Source organism: Carlito syrichta, unplaced genomic scaffold (assembly GCF_000164805.1).
Source record: "Carlito syrichta isolate Samal-C Ts95f unplaced genomic scaffold, Tarsius_syrichta-2.0.1 Scaffold314544, whole genome shotgun sequence".
Taxonomy (NCBI): Eukaryota; Metazoa; Chordata; class Mammalia; order Primates; family Tarsiidae; genus Carlito; species Carlito syrichta.
This window is the reverse complement of record NW_007258640.1, coordinates 709,904-723,934: the sequence shown is the minus strand read 5'-3', so window position 1 is coordinate 723,934 and position 14,031 is coordinate 709,904. Positions and strand designations below refer to the sequence as shown.

The window sequence follows — 14,031 nt, the reverse complement described above, 5'->3', positions numbered from 1 at the left end:
GCTAATTTTTAAAAATTTTATTGTAGAGATGAGGTCTCGCCTGCCCAGGCGGGTCTCGAACCCGCGGGCTCAGGCAATCTACTCACCTCAGCCTCCCAATGGCGTGGGATTACAGGCTGAGCCACCGAGCCCGGCTCTTGTGTATGATTTATCTTCTAAAGGGAGGTGGAGCTGCGGAAGCATCCTGGATGCCCCAAGAAGAGGTGCAGAATGCAAGTCTTGGTAGAATGCTGAAGCTTCCAGTGAGTGTCCAAGTCGAGAAGACCCTGCCAGGCACTGGCATCCAGTCTGCACCTGCCACATGGTCTGGTCAGCACTGCAGATGTGAGACAGGTTCTGCATCTGGCACACTGATAATGACTCTCTCACCTCACTGTATTTTTCCCTACTTGTTTTCTATGTGAACTCCAGATAAATTCTAAAAAGCCAAGCTGGGCCGGGCACAGTGGCTCATGCCTGTAATCCCAGCACATTGGGAGGCTGAGGCAAGAGGATTGCCTGAGCCCATGGGTTTGAGATCAGCCTGGGCAACATGGCAAGACCTCCTCCCATCAATAAATCAGAAATATTTAGCTGGGCTTGGTAGCACACACCTGTGTTTCCAGCTACTTGGAAGGCTGAGGCGGAAGAATCGTCTGAGCCCAGAAGGTCGAGGCTGCAGTGGCCATGAGTGTGCCACTTGCACTCCAACCTGGGTGACAAAGTGAGATTCTAACTCAAAAAAAAAAAAAAAGAAAAAGGAAAAGAAAAAAAGAAGCCAAGCTATTATGCATGGCCTAAAACAAAAACAAACACTGTAAGGTCAAATCCAGCTTAAGTTATTTTAAGTGATGCAAATTCATAAACACATCAGATTCTGGAATCTCATGTCTTCTAAATCTACTTACAAATCAACATGTAGGGAATATGTGTATTTCTACATCAGAGCTATGACTTGGCAACATGCAAGTTCAGCATATTCAGCGAATGGAGCAGGTAACTTACTGATTTTTAACTCCTTCACCATCTTGTTTTCTCTTTTATTCTCTTAACCTGATGTCAGGGTAACTGAGATCTAAGTATCACCAGGCCACAGCCTTCCAGCAGATGACAAGTTGCCACCAAATGCTACTAATGTTTGACTAAATCCTGACTAATAATACTTTTCTGAAAAAAATTTTTGAGTCAGGGGCTCATACTTTGTTGCCCAGGCTGAAGTACGGTGGCACAACCACGGCCCACCGCAGCCTCTAGCTCCTGGGCTCAAGCAATCCTCCTGTATCAGCTTCCCAAGTAGCTGGGACTATAGGCACGTGCCACCACACTCAGCTCATCTCACTATGTTGCCCAGTCTGGTATCAAGCAAAAAATTTTATTTCTAACCTTTTATAATATACACAATCACACACACAAAAGTACCGCTTAAGCCAAGTGCAGTGGCTCACGCCTGAAGTACCAGCACTACAAAAAAAAAAAATTAGCTGGGTGTGGTCGTACATATCTGTAGTTACAGCTACTTGGAAGGCTGAGGTGGAAGGATCGCCTGAGCCCAGCAAGTTGAGGTTGCAGAGGCTGTGAGTGTGCCACTGCACTCTAGTCTGGCCAGCAAACAGACTCCGACTCAAATAAGTACAGCTTAAAATAAGCAAACACCCTTCTAACTCCTGTCTAGGTCAAGAATAGAACTTTTGTCAGTTATCCCAGTGCCCCTCTAAGTGCTGTCACAATGACAGCACTTAGAAAGGAAAGTAGCCACTGTTTTTAAAATTTTTATTTTTATTTATCTGTTTGAGTTGTAGATGCACTCTGTTGCCCAGGTTGGAGTGCAGTGGCACGCTCATGGCCACCACAGCTTTGACCTGTTGGGCTCAGGTGATCCTTCTGCCTCAGCCTTCCAAGTAGCTGGAGCTACAGGCATGCGCCACTATGCCCAGCTACATAGTTGTTTTGTTTTTGTTTTGAGTTGGAGTCTCACTCCGTTGCCCAGGCTGGAGTGCAGTGGCATACTCACGGCCACCCCGGCGTCAACCGGTTGGGCTCTGGCGGTCTTTCCACCTCAGCCTTCCAAGTAGCCAGAACTACAGGCGTGTGCTACCACGCCCGGCTAATTTTTGATTTACTGTAGAGACAAGGGCTCGTCAAGTTGCCAGGGTGGGTCTCGAACCCGCGGGCTCAGGCAATTCACTCACCTCGGCCTCCCAAAATGCTGGGATTACAGGCTGAGCCACTGAGCCTAGCTAGCTACATAGTTTTATTCTTAATGTGTACATCTTGACTCACTATAGCTTAGTCCACCATGTAAATAATTGATGTTCCTAAGTCTTTCAAAAGTAAGTCTTTAAACGCTCTACAGTAACACTGGTGGTGGGACTCACCACCGTAGTCCCTGGAAGCTTCCTGGCAGATTCTGTCTGTTGGAATCTCTACTTCTCTTCTCTGGACATTTTTACTTGATTCCCATAGTTCTTTCAGGAGTTTCTTTTTTTCTAGGGTTTCCTTTGCTCTTCTTTTCCTTTCTTGCTTTTTCTTCTCTGCTTCTCGTTTTTCTTTGTAAACAGGACTGTTTTCACCATTGTAGAAAACATCTACTTTTTCTTGCAGGATCTTCCGAGCTAGCTTTCTGTTTTGATCAACTGATCTTGTCTGATGGCACTGTAAGAGATATTTTATAACGTGAAAACCACAAGATGTTAAGAGACGGACAAGACCCCAGAAGTCATTACATTCAACCTGTTCACTTCATAGATAGGGACAGGCCCAGAAGGGAATACCACCTGTCAGTAATCTCCGTCAGTCAGTGAGGACTAGGCCCTTTCCTGCTTCTGTCCTGTGGCCTCTGCCTTATCCTGTACCATAGCTGTATTGTGTGGATTTCTCTGTGATTGCTTAATTAGGAGTATTATTTTTGTTCCAAAGCAAAACTGGGCCTTCACATAACTTAAAGTTCCAAATAATTATGAAACTATCAACTGATATATTTAGCCTGTGGCCAGGGAGCAACTACTTTGTGTATACTGTTCATAAGCAAATAGTTCTGTCTGAAGGAAGAAAATAGCATCTTCCCTACTAGTCAATCATAACATTCATTATATAATGCTTTAGTTATTATGAGTGCATGCCTTGCAAAGCTGTTTGATAAAAAAAAAAAAAAAAAACTCTGGGTTGGGCACAGTGGCTCACGACTGCAATCCCAGCACTTTGGGAGGCTGAGGTGAAAGAGGCCAGGAGTTTGAGGCCAAGAGTTCAAGACCAGCCTAGGCAACATTGCAAAATACTGTCTCTACAAAAATTAAAAATACACAAAATTATCTACACATGGTGGCACATGCCTGTAGTTCCAGCTGCTTGGGAGGCTGAAGCGAGATGATCCCTTGAGCCCAGGAGTTTGAAGCTGCAGTGAGCTATGATCTCACCACTGTACTCCAACGAGACCCTGTCTCCAGGCTTGGTGGCTCAGCCTGTAATCCCAGCGCTTTGGGAGGCTGAGGCGAGTGGACTGCCTGAGCCCGTGGGTTCGAGACCAGCCCAGACAACTTGGGGAGACCACGACTCTATAATAAATCAAAAATCAGCGTGGTAGCGCGCACCTGTAGTTCCAACTATTTGGAAGGCCGAGGCGGAAGGATCGCCAGAGCCCAGCAGGTTGAGGTTGCAGTGACTGGGAGCATGCCACTGCACTCCAGTCTGGGTGACAGAGTGAGACTCCAACTCAAAAAAAAAAAAAAAAAGAAAGAAAGAAGAGAGATAAAAGGAAAGCAAGAAAAGTAAACAAGCTTGGTTGATTCTTCTAGTCCCAGGCCTCTGCTTGGCCAGTGGGTCCTGGACTCCCAGCATATCTCTACCTCGCATCCAAGACTCCTGTAGCCTGTGGTGAGTGTGACCACTCTCCTGGGGAGATAGAGGCTCCATAAAGTAATTTGCAGCTTGTTAGTGGTGGTACCGTTTCCTTGTCACCGTCATACAACTTCTCCATATGTGATTCCAGCAGTCATGGGTTCATACATAGTTCACAATCCTCTTCCAGCTATTAATTATATTTTCTTAAGCCAGACTCAGGATTTGCCATTAAAACAAACTAGATCGTGAAAGAAAAATCCATTAACTTGTGCTGGTGTTATTCCAAACTGCATTTGCCGAACCCCATAGCTCGACTTATTGTGCCTCAAAGTTGAAAAAAAAAAAAAAAGAATTCATATTTTCCCAAATCAACCAAAGGAAACTCTCAGTAGTAAATTAATAGAGAAGCGGACATCTTGTTCATGGGGTTCACTTTCCCAAGATGTTCAGGTAAGTTTCAAGTGATGGCCAGGGATGAGAAATAACATACGTGGGCTTCTTGATTTCCAATATCCATCCGGAGCAAACTCAGTTTTCAGTGTTTTATACGAAGGACAGGTTCATGGGGCTTGAGGTGTGGGAAACTTGAGTGCCTGGGATGGTTTAGCTGCCCGTGCTAACTCTGGCCTCATCACAAATACCCAAGGTCACTCCTGTGCTGGTGACTCAAAGGCAGGGAAGCACGGGCATCAGACAGAAGAGAAGGGAAGACAAAGGGATCTTTTTCATCATTTGCTTTACCAGTGAGGGTACTCAACATAAAACTGAAGCCATGAATGCTGGGTCCCTCACAGAACCACAATAGCACTGCACAGAGTGGTGCTAAGGCACAGACAGTCACCTCTGGGTCCCCTCTGAGCCCACACTGGTCCCATCTCTCTCTGCCTTTGCTTCCCCCAGAAGCTCACAACTAAGGTGCTACAAAGCAGTCCTGAGGTGAGACCAAAGCACCCACCTCTGGCTGGCCATCAGAGAGGCCTTGAACATGACTCTGTGGAGAAGGCTTCTAAGCAGAGTACTATCACTAATCAGCCAAATAGTAGTTGTATCATGTAGACTCTGAGCTTCAGCTTCCCCTTCTATTAAAATAGAAATACTTCTGGCTGGGTGTGGTGGCTCATGCCTATAATCCCAGCACTTTGGGAGGCCGAGGTGAGAGGATTGCCTGAGCCCATGGGTCAAGACCAGCCTGGGCAACATGGCATGACCTCATCTCTACAATAAATCAAAAATTCGTCGGGCGTTGAAGCACATGCCTGTAGTTCCAGCTAATTGGAAGGCAGAGGCGGAAGGATCACCTGAGCCCAGCAGGTTGAGGCTATGATGGTCGTGAGTGTGCCACTGCACTCCAGTTTGGGCAACAGAGTGAGACTCCTACTCAAAAAAAAGTAGGAACTGAGACACTTTAGGACCGGGTGTGGTGCCTCACACCTATAATCCCAGCACTTTGGGATGCCAAGGGGAGAGGATTTCCTGAGCACATGGGTTTGAGACCAGTCTGGGCAACTGGGCAAGACCTCATCTCTACAATAAATTAAAAAATTAGCCAGGTGTGGTGGCACATGCCTGTAGTTCCAGCTACTTGGAAGGCTGAGGTGGAAGGATTGCCTGAACCCAGCAGGTCGAGGCTGCGGTGATCGTGAGTGTGCCACTGCACTCCAACTTGGGTGACAGAGTTAGACTCTGACTCAAAAAATAAAAAAAACTTTAAAAACAAAATAGAAATGCTTATTCTAAGAATTCTAAAAATGAGGCAGCATATGTAGAGTGCTGATTTTTTTCTTTTTCCCTTGCCTCCCCTTTGCATCTTCCTGAAGTAAAGTGAGATTAAAAGTGCCCTGAAATGCAGCTGATGTGACTTAATAGAGGATCTATGATCTAGGGGAAAATTCCCAGCTCCCACTAGATGTTCATGGTGACTCAGGACCGAGGAACCCGAGCTGGCCACACAGCTCCCCCGTGGAAACTCACCTGTCTCTAAGACGCTGTGTGCCATGTCCTGTTCTGTGCATGACTTTCTACCTTGGTCCCTAATCCAGAGTCATGGACCAGGAAGAGGCTGAGCTCTACATTCCCTTTGTCTGGCCCGGGCAACAATAGACTTACTAGTCCCTGTCTGGAGATACCCTGCTCCCAGGGAAGGCCCTCCCAGGGATGGCAGCAGCCCTTAGTTTATGAATGCAGCACACAATTTCCTGCCCACCCATAAAGGAAAAGAAATAATTCACCTGGAGGTTGACACCAGCATGAAATGAGCATGGAGAGCTAGCATGAAACTTTTATATCCAGATATCTCAGGTCAAAGCCTTCAAAACAAGTTTGGGAAGACAAACACAGAGATGCCGGACACTTTCATATTTTAGGAAAGAGGGTTTTGGGGGCTGGTCCTGCTTTCTCTCACTGGCTGCTTTTCTTGAAGAAAAGGCCCCTGTTGAGCTCAGCATTGCCATTAGCCTCTCACAGTCAGCATTCTCAATGGACAGTGGAACAGGGAACAACAGCCAAAGGAACAGGGTAGAGGGGTACGTGAAGGAGCTCACAGTCAACTCTGTGGGGTCGTGGGTCTCCACGGGGGGCAGTGCAGGTCAGAACGGTGTGCCTGGGGTCAGAGCAGGAGCCGAGCCCATATCCCTGGCTCAGTTCTGGGGGTGTCACCCTAACAAGGCTCTTTGTGGTCATGAGGTGAGGACATTTAAGGAAGCATCCACTGAACTTGGAAAGTTGAAGGTAGAATGACTCCTTTGTAGGCTACCCTCTTTGTTCATGTCTAGCAGTACAGTTGCCAAGATGAAAGCCATGGGAATAGTCTGGCTGTGTCCCTGTCCCCGACTCGAGGAGAAGGTGGCCAATATCTTTGCTTTCCTCGATGCTCTACACCTCACCCTGTGGCAGCCATGTGCTCTTCTGTCAGCTAACCTTGGCATTTTTCCATCTAAAAGTAGAATCTAGTTCCCTTCCCCTTTAATCTGGGCTGGTCTTAGTAATTTGCTTGGCCAACAGAATGAAGACAAAATGGCCTTTAGGGGCTCCAGGGCTTAGGTCATAACAAGACTTACAGAGTCCACTTGGGGTACCTGGAATGTTTGTGGGACACTCACTCTTGGAGCACATCCGCCATGTTGCAGAAAACCCACACCACTTGGGGAAGCCATGTGCTGATCCTTCCAGCTGAGCCCCAAGCCAACAGCCAGGATCAATCGCCAGCCTCAGAGGAGCCATCTTTGATGTTCAGCCAGTTAAGCCTTTATGGGACTCCAACCTAGGCCCCCTTCTAGCTGCAATACAGGAGACCCCAAATGAGACTGCCTGATTGAATATAGTCCACTCACGAAACCAGTAGAAATAACAATAAATTGCTGGATTAAGCCACTAAGTTTTAGGGTGGCTAGTTATACAGAGTAGATGATCAAAACATACATTCACTCTCAACTCTGGGGCCTCACTGAGGCTGGCTGTTCCAGAGGGAGCATGTTCTGATCCACCGCAGGCTCTTCCTGCCACAAATCCCCCTTTCTGTTGGTGCACACATTGGAGAGTAAGACTTCTCTTCAATTCTATTTTGTATTGGAAGTTGTTTAGCTAGCTTTGCACTGTGCAACTGCCAGAAGCCTGTGGCATATGCTTAAACTTACCAGGAGTGAATGTTCCTGAAGTAATCTGGGTGACTGAAGTAGCTTATGCAGAGTTCACACAGTCACCTTCTGGGATTCTTTGCTTTGGATAAGTTCCCATCTGAAGAAGGCAGGGATGAGGCACCCGGCCTCGGGGTTGCTGGCTGGTCAGCCAATTCACTTTAGTCACACCGTCTCCTCTTACTTGATACTTGGACACATGGGATCTTGTAGGATTTTCTTTCCAGAGTTCAGGAGGATGAGTCAAAACCCTGAGACAGTGTTGGAAATATTGACAGTCAAGCAATACCAAACCAATGAAATAAGTAGGCCTCAACATCTCAAGGACATAGCTGGCATCAGAATTCAGAGAAAGCAGAAGCTGGTGTTTACGCACCCAGAGCACATCAGAAACATGAGCATCTCTCTTGTGCACACACAGAAGCCATGTCCAGAAGTAAACAATAGGTCTTGAAAGACAGCACTACTCTCCAAGTAAGTCTTGAGTCATACTTAAAGATGAGTCACACTCAGAAAGGATCACACATCGGACCTAAGTTTAACTATATTTTAAGTAAGAAATCAACGTAAACCAAATGCAGAGGACAAATGTGTATCATAAGAGATGTGCATAAGAAAAAGAGGCAGAACTTAGATAAATAGTCTCCATGGTCTTAAAGAAATTATACACAGAGATACACACACACACACACACACACACACACACACACACACACACACCACACAAACCACAGCATGGAAAGAAAAGGATATTAGAGTCCAAAGCAATTTTCTCTAGGAATAAATAGAAAATAAAAATAAATTACAAAAGGATGAAAATGGAAATAACAAACATACAAAGAATGACCATGGTTTATAGCCATAGTCAAAGAATAACCACAGTCAAAGACAAGGTAGGCAGGACCCAAAGAGTATAAAACAGGACAGTTACCAAAATGATCAGATGGGAGGTGTCATGGATGATCTGAAAGCAAATCCACCAGGCTCCCAATTCACATTCCCGAAGCAAATGGAACAGAGAAGACAGTCTCAACTGTCAAAGCTTAATAAACTCTCATGATGGGTAGAGTGCACGTTCTCATCACTGCTCCCCTGCAAAACTGTGCTCCAAGGAGAAGGAGAGAATAAAGAAGGGTGAAACCCTCAAACAAAGGTGAACACTAAGAGACCATGTGCAGTGACATCAGAATTCAGAGAAAGCAGAAGCTTCCTTAAATGTCCTTTAAGGAAGCATCCACTGAACTTAGAAAGTTGAAGGTAGAATGACCTCTTTGTCGGCTACCCTCTTTGTTCATATCGAGCAGTACAGTTGCCAGGATGAAAGCCATGGGAATAGTCTGGCTGTGTCCCCCTCCCCCACTAGAGGAGAAGGTGGAAGGTGGTCTCCGTCTTCACTTTCCTCGATGCTCAACACCTCAGCCTGTGGCAGCCGTGTGCTCTTCTGTCAGCTAACTTTGGCCTTTTTCCATCTAAAAGTAAAATCTAGTTCCCTTTCCCTTTAATCTAGACTGGTCTTAGTAATTTGCTTGGCCAAACAAATTATTAAGACCAGCCAGTGTTGATAAGTGCTGCTGGATAGAAAGTGAACAGAGAAGGACCAGAGAGCAGAACCAGAAATGCTTATGAAAAGGGATACTGACAAGAAGGGGCCTGTTCACTCCACAGAGCTCTGGAACATCTGGAAACTAAATGTGCTTGGAGTTACTGAAATGGAGTAAGAGGTGAAAACAGGGAAGTGGATCTAAATTCTGCTTAAGGAGCAATTAGAGCCCTGTATCCTTTAGCCAGCTGTGCTCAATTGGGCGAAAACTTCTCCTTCAGGATACAAAAGGCAGGAGAGCAGGGTGGCCTGGGAGGATTGTGTGAGGCCTCCCTGCTGCCTGCAAGACTTCCCATCTTCCCATCTGCTCACAGAACACAAGCCACCACAAGACACTGGGGGAGACAGGGGTAAGCTCCAGAAAGACTATAGGCTCAGATAAATGACCTTCAGGTAGGTAGGTACAGATGATCTGGGGTTTCCCCAAGAAAACTTCTGGATATCTGTCCAAATCCTTCTGTAGCAAAACCCACTTATCTGCAAGTCCTGCCCACAACCAGCTCTTCCTATTCACCCTTTGGTGTCCCGTGCTCAAATTTAGAGAGTCACAGAGTATTACCAGACATCCAAGTGGCTTCAACATGGAAGACAGAGGTCAACACAAACATAAACATGGAACACAGGAGCAGAATTTGGAAAGCATGACCGTTAAAAATCTTTGAAAAGATATTGCGCTTAAAAAATAAGTATAATTTAATTCAGTGTAATATTGAAGCTGGGGACAGAGGAACAAAGAGGATATTGGAAGGAAGGGGTTATAAGATATAGGTAGGAAGAAAAGGTTCAGTGGAAATTAAAAATATGGTTGCGGAAATGAAAACTGCACCAAAAATTTAAAAGATAAAATTAAGAACATTATCTAATACATAGAGCAAAAATGGCATAGAAATAAAAAGTGGAGCAGAAAGATCTAAAAAATCAGAGGATTAAATCAGTAAGTGTTGAATGAGTGACAATTTCAAGTTAGACCTTCTACAAAGCTCTGGAGATGAAGCAGGAATGAAACAGATGAAGTCCCTGGGTTGCAACCTCTGGGAGATGAGAGCCAAGGGCAGCATGTGGAAAAGGGAAAGATGCACAGTAAAGAAGACAGGGCAGACATTCTTGTTAGGAATTAGAATATCTGGTAAGCAAGCAACATTGCTTATATACTTAACGTAAACTCAAAGCTCTATTCAACCAAAGTTGGGTCTTCGCTACATTGGTTAGCTGAGAGTGGGAACAACTAAAAACAAAGGAATCTCAACTTTCCCCAAAGGAAGTCATTACATAATATCTGAAGTCTTAAAATCAAGCAAGAGGCCAGGCACAGTGGCTCAGCCTGTAATCCCGCGCCTTGGGAGGCTGAGGTGAGTGGATTGCCTGAGCCTGCGGGTTCGAGACCTGCCTGGGCAACTTGGTGAGCCCTCATTTCTACAATAAATCAAAAAATTAGCCGGGCGTGGTAGCAAATGCCTGTAGTTCCAGCTACTTGGAAGGCTGAGGCGGAAGGATTGCCGGAGCCCAGCAGGTCGAGGCTGCATTGACTGGGAGCGGCCACTGCACTCCAGTCTGGGCAACAGAGTGAGACTCCAACTAAAAAAAAATAATATAAAATAAAAATGAAATCAAGAAAGACTCATTTCTACAATAACTTTTAAAAAAAATTGGCTGGGCATGGTAGCATGCACCTGTAGTTCCTGCTACTTGGAAGGCTGAGGCAGAAGGATCACCAGAGCCCAGCAGGTCAATGAGCGTGCCAATGCACTCCAGTCTAGATGACAGAGCAAGACTCCAACTCAAAAATTATAATAATAATAAATAAAAATCAAGAAAGAACATTATAAGCATATTATTTTGAAATATGGAAGTCAATATAAAAAGAAACAGAAATTTTGAATTTGACTACCTCTGGAAAATAGGTTTGGGACTTGGGGAAGTGTGGGGCTTAAGTATATTTGACTCTTAAATTATGTGCATATATTACTTTAATACAAAAAAATAAATTCATTACTTAAAGACTCACAAAGTATCACCGAACATTTAGGATTAAATATACCCGAAATAATAACATACATGATGCCACAGCTTGAGAAGAACAAGTCTTCACCTCTTTCCCGCCACACACAAGGATACAGAATCATTGACACCAAACTTAGTCCAGCATAGGCAAGGAACTCCAAGGGTACAGATATGTTCATATGTTCACCTAAGCAGAAAACCCACATTACATACCAGGGAATGATTAGGTTGAGCTCATATTTCTCCAACATAGTATTCAATTCCAGAAGCTAGTGAAGCAATATTTAAAAGGTTTTGAGTGGAAAAGTGTCCCCCTAGAGTTTCATACTTAGCCAAGTTATACCAAAGGCAGATATTCTCACGGAAGCAATACTTAATGGGATCCATAAGCCCTTCTTAAGGAAAAACTTGATGAAACTTAGCCAATCAAGAAAAGAATCAAAATAATTCAAGGCCGGACTTGGTTGCCCAGCCTGTAATCCCAGCACTTGGGAGGCCAAGGCAAGTGGATTGCCTGAGCCCACAGATTCGAGATCAACCCGGGCAACTTGGTGAGAACTCGTCTCTACAATAAGTCAAAAAAAAAAAAATAGCAGGGTGTGGTAGCGCATGCCTGTAGTTTCAGCTACTTGGAAGGCAAAAGGATCGCCAGAGCCCAGCAGGTCGACACTGGGGTGGCCATGAGTGTGGCCACTGCACTCCATCCTGGATGACAGAGTGAGAATCCAACTCAAAAAAAAAAATTCAAAAAGAAAAAACTGATGCCAAAGACTAGTAGTGAAATCTCACATCAGAAAGACAAAAAACAATGCAGACAAATGCTAACAAGCATGCAGAGATAAGGGAACTCTTATACATTGCTGATAAATTAGTTAATTAGTACAGACATTATGGAAACAGTATCGAGTTTTCTCAAAAAACTAAAAATAGAGAACTATCATATGATTCAGCAATCCCACTACTGGGTATTTGCCCAAAGGAAAGGAAAAGGTATCTGTACCCTCATGTTTATTGGAGTACTACTCACAGTAGTCAAGATATGGAATCAACAGATGAATGGATGAAGATTGTATATGTACACAATGGAATACTATTCAGTCATATAAAAGAATAAAAACTCTGTCATTCTCTCACAGAAACAAAGATCCAAGTATCACATGTTCTCACTCATATAATGGACCTTGAACATCCAATGTAATACTATAAGAAAATGACTGACAGTACTGGGAAACTATGGGGGGGAGGGGGATGGGATTAACAGTAGCAAATATCTGTCTGGGGCTGGGAAAACACCTCTTATCAACGGGGTGCCTGAATGAAACGTAATTTTACATCTAACCCTTAACTGTACCCCACAAAACCATAATAAAAAATATTGATTAATAAAAAAAAAAACTCTGTCACTCATGGCAACATGGATTAGCCTGGAGGACATTATGGTAAGTGAAATAAGTCAGACACAGAAAGAAAAATACCACATGTTCTCACTTATATGTGGGAGCTTTAAAAAAGAAAAGTTAGACTCACAGAAGTAGAAAGTAGAATTATGGTTATTAGAGGATGGGAAGGGTGGGGGAAGGGAGTAAGAGAGAGGCTGGATAATGGATACAAAGTCACAGTTAGATGGGCGGAATATGTTCTAGAGTTCTGTTGCACCGTAGGGTGAGTATAGTTCAAAATAATTTACTGCATATTTAAATAAGCTAGAAGAAAATTTTTTTGAATGTTCTCAACACAAAGGTTAGATGGTCTCCTGTGCCTGTGAAAGACCTGCATTATCCACTGCTCTGCAGGATGCCCATGTGTCTTTGTTTCAGCCTCTATTGACCTGTGAGCAGCAAGTCCTGGGATAACCATAGGGAGAACACTGGACACACAGGAGCCAGGAAATAAGAAATAACACTTGGCTCGTCTTGAGGGGAAAAGGCAGAACTGATTCCTGTCCTGTGGATTATCTTCCACTTGTAAAGAAAGAACAACTATCCCACAGGCCAAGTAGCAGACTGTACACAAGTAGAGGGAACCATGGAGAATGCAGGTCATGGAAATCTGGAATAAAGCTCCAACACCAGTGATGAGATGCCAATAGGTGCCATCTTCTCAGTCCCAAGACTGGGCAGAGACCTGCATTGCTTCACCCAGCTCTGCCCAGCTTCCATCTTGGGACCCAGAGGCTATCTTCTTATCAAATTCGGAGAGACAGACGACCCTACCCCATGCTGGAACAGGCACAGAAATGTCAGATCTGAGTGGGAGACTTGACAACAGCAGTAGGGTGAGTCCAGATCTGATTCATTCTCCTCCCACAGTAGTTTGTGGAGCATATGACTCATGCTGAGAGCAACATATCAGCCTGCGCTGAGAGCAGAGGGGAGGGGTTGGAGACCAGAGCCGCTCCCTCAGAAAGGAATCTGGATCCACAGAAATGGACACAGACTGAGTGTTTTTTTTTCTTTTTGTTTTAGTTTTAGCTTTTTTCCTTCTCTCTTTCTTTCTCTTTTTGTTTATGTTTTTTGTATTTGCCTTGTTTCTGTTATTTTAATGCAGTTTTTTTAGATTTTCTGTTTATGTATGGGTATTTATGAAGGAGAGTACACCAACAGGGGGGGTTTTGTTTGTTTGTTTGCTTGTTTGTATGTCTCCGTGTTTTTGTCTTTTGATTTTCCTGTCTCTCTGTTTATTCATTAGTTGGTATGCCTGTCTGTTTTCCCTCCTCTTCTTCTTTCTCTTACCTCCCTTTCATCTTCTTCTTTTCTTTTCCATTGTCTTATCTCATTTTGCTTTCAGTGGGCAAACAGACACCCCCACTGCATGGAGTGATTGTAAGGCAGTGGGAAGTGGGTTTCAGGGGGTCCACACATCTGTCAGTGGATACTGGGATCTGTAGATAGCTTCTGAATCATAGCTCTCCCCTTAATTAAATCTCAAAACTGCAAAAAGCACTGGCCCCCACCTCCAATCCAGCTTCAGAACTGAACAAAA

At 44.4% G+C, this 14,031-nt stretch overlaps 1 long non-coding RNA gene across 1 annotated transcript in view; it reads right to left on the bottom strand.

Moving 5' to 3' along the window:
- The window catches only part of LOC103274152, a 3,936-nt gene extending 1,499 nt beyond the window's left edge, over positions 1-2,437 (bottom strand). Inside the window, exon 1 of the long non-coding RNA XR_002482742.1 lies at positions 2,355-2,437. This is a non-coding gene — a long non-coding RNA (uncharacterized LOC103274152). The remainder of the gene's footprint in view (positions 1-2,354) is intronic.
- Between the last annotated feature and the right edge of the window lie 11,594 nt (positions 2,438-14,031).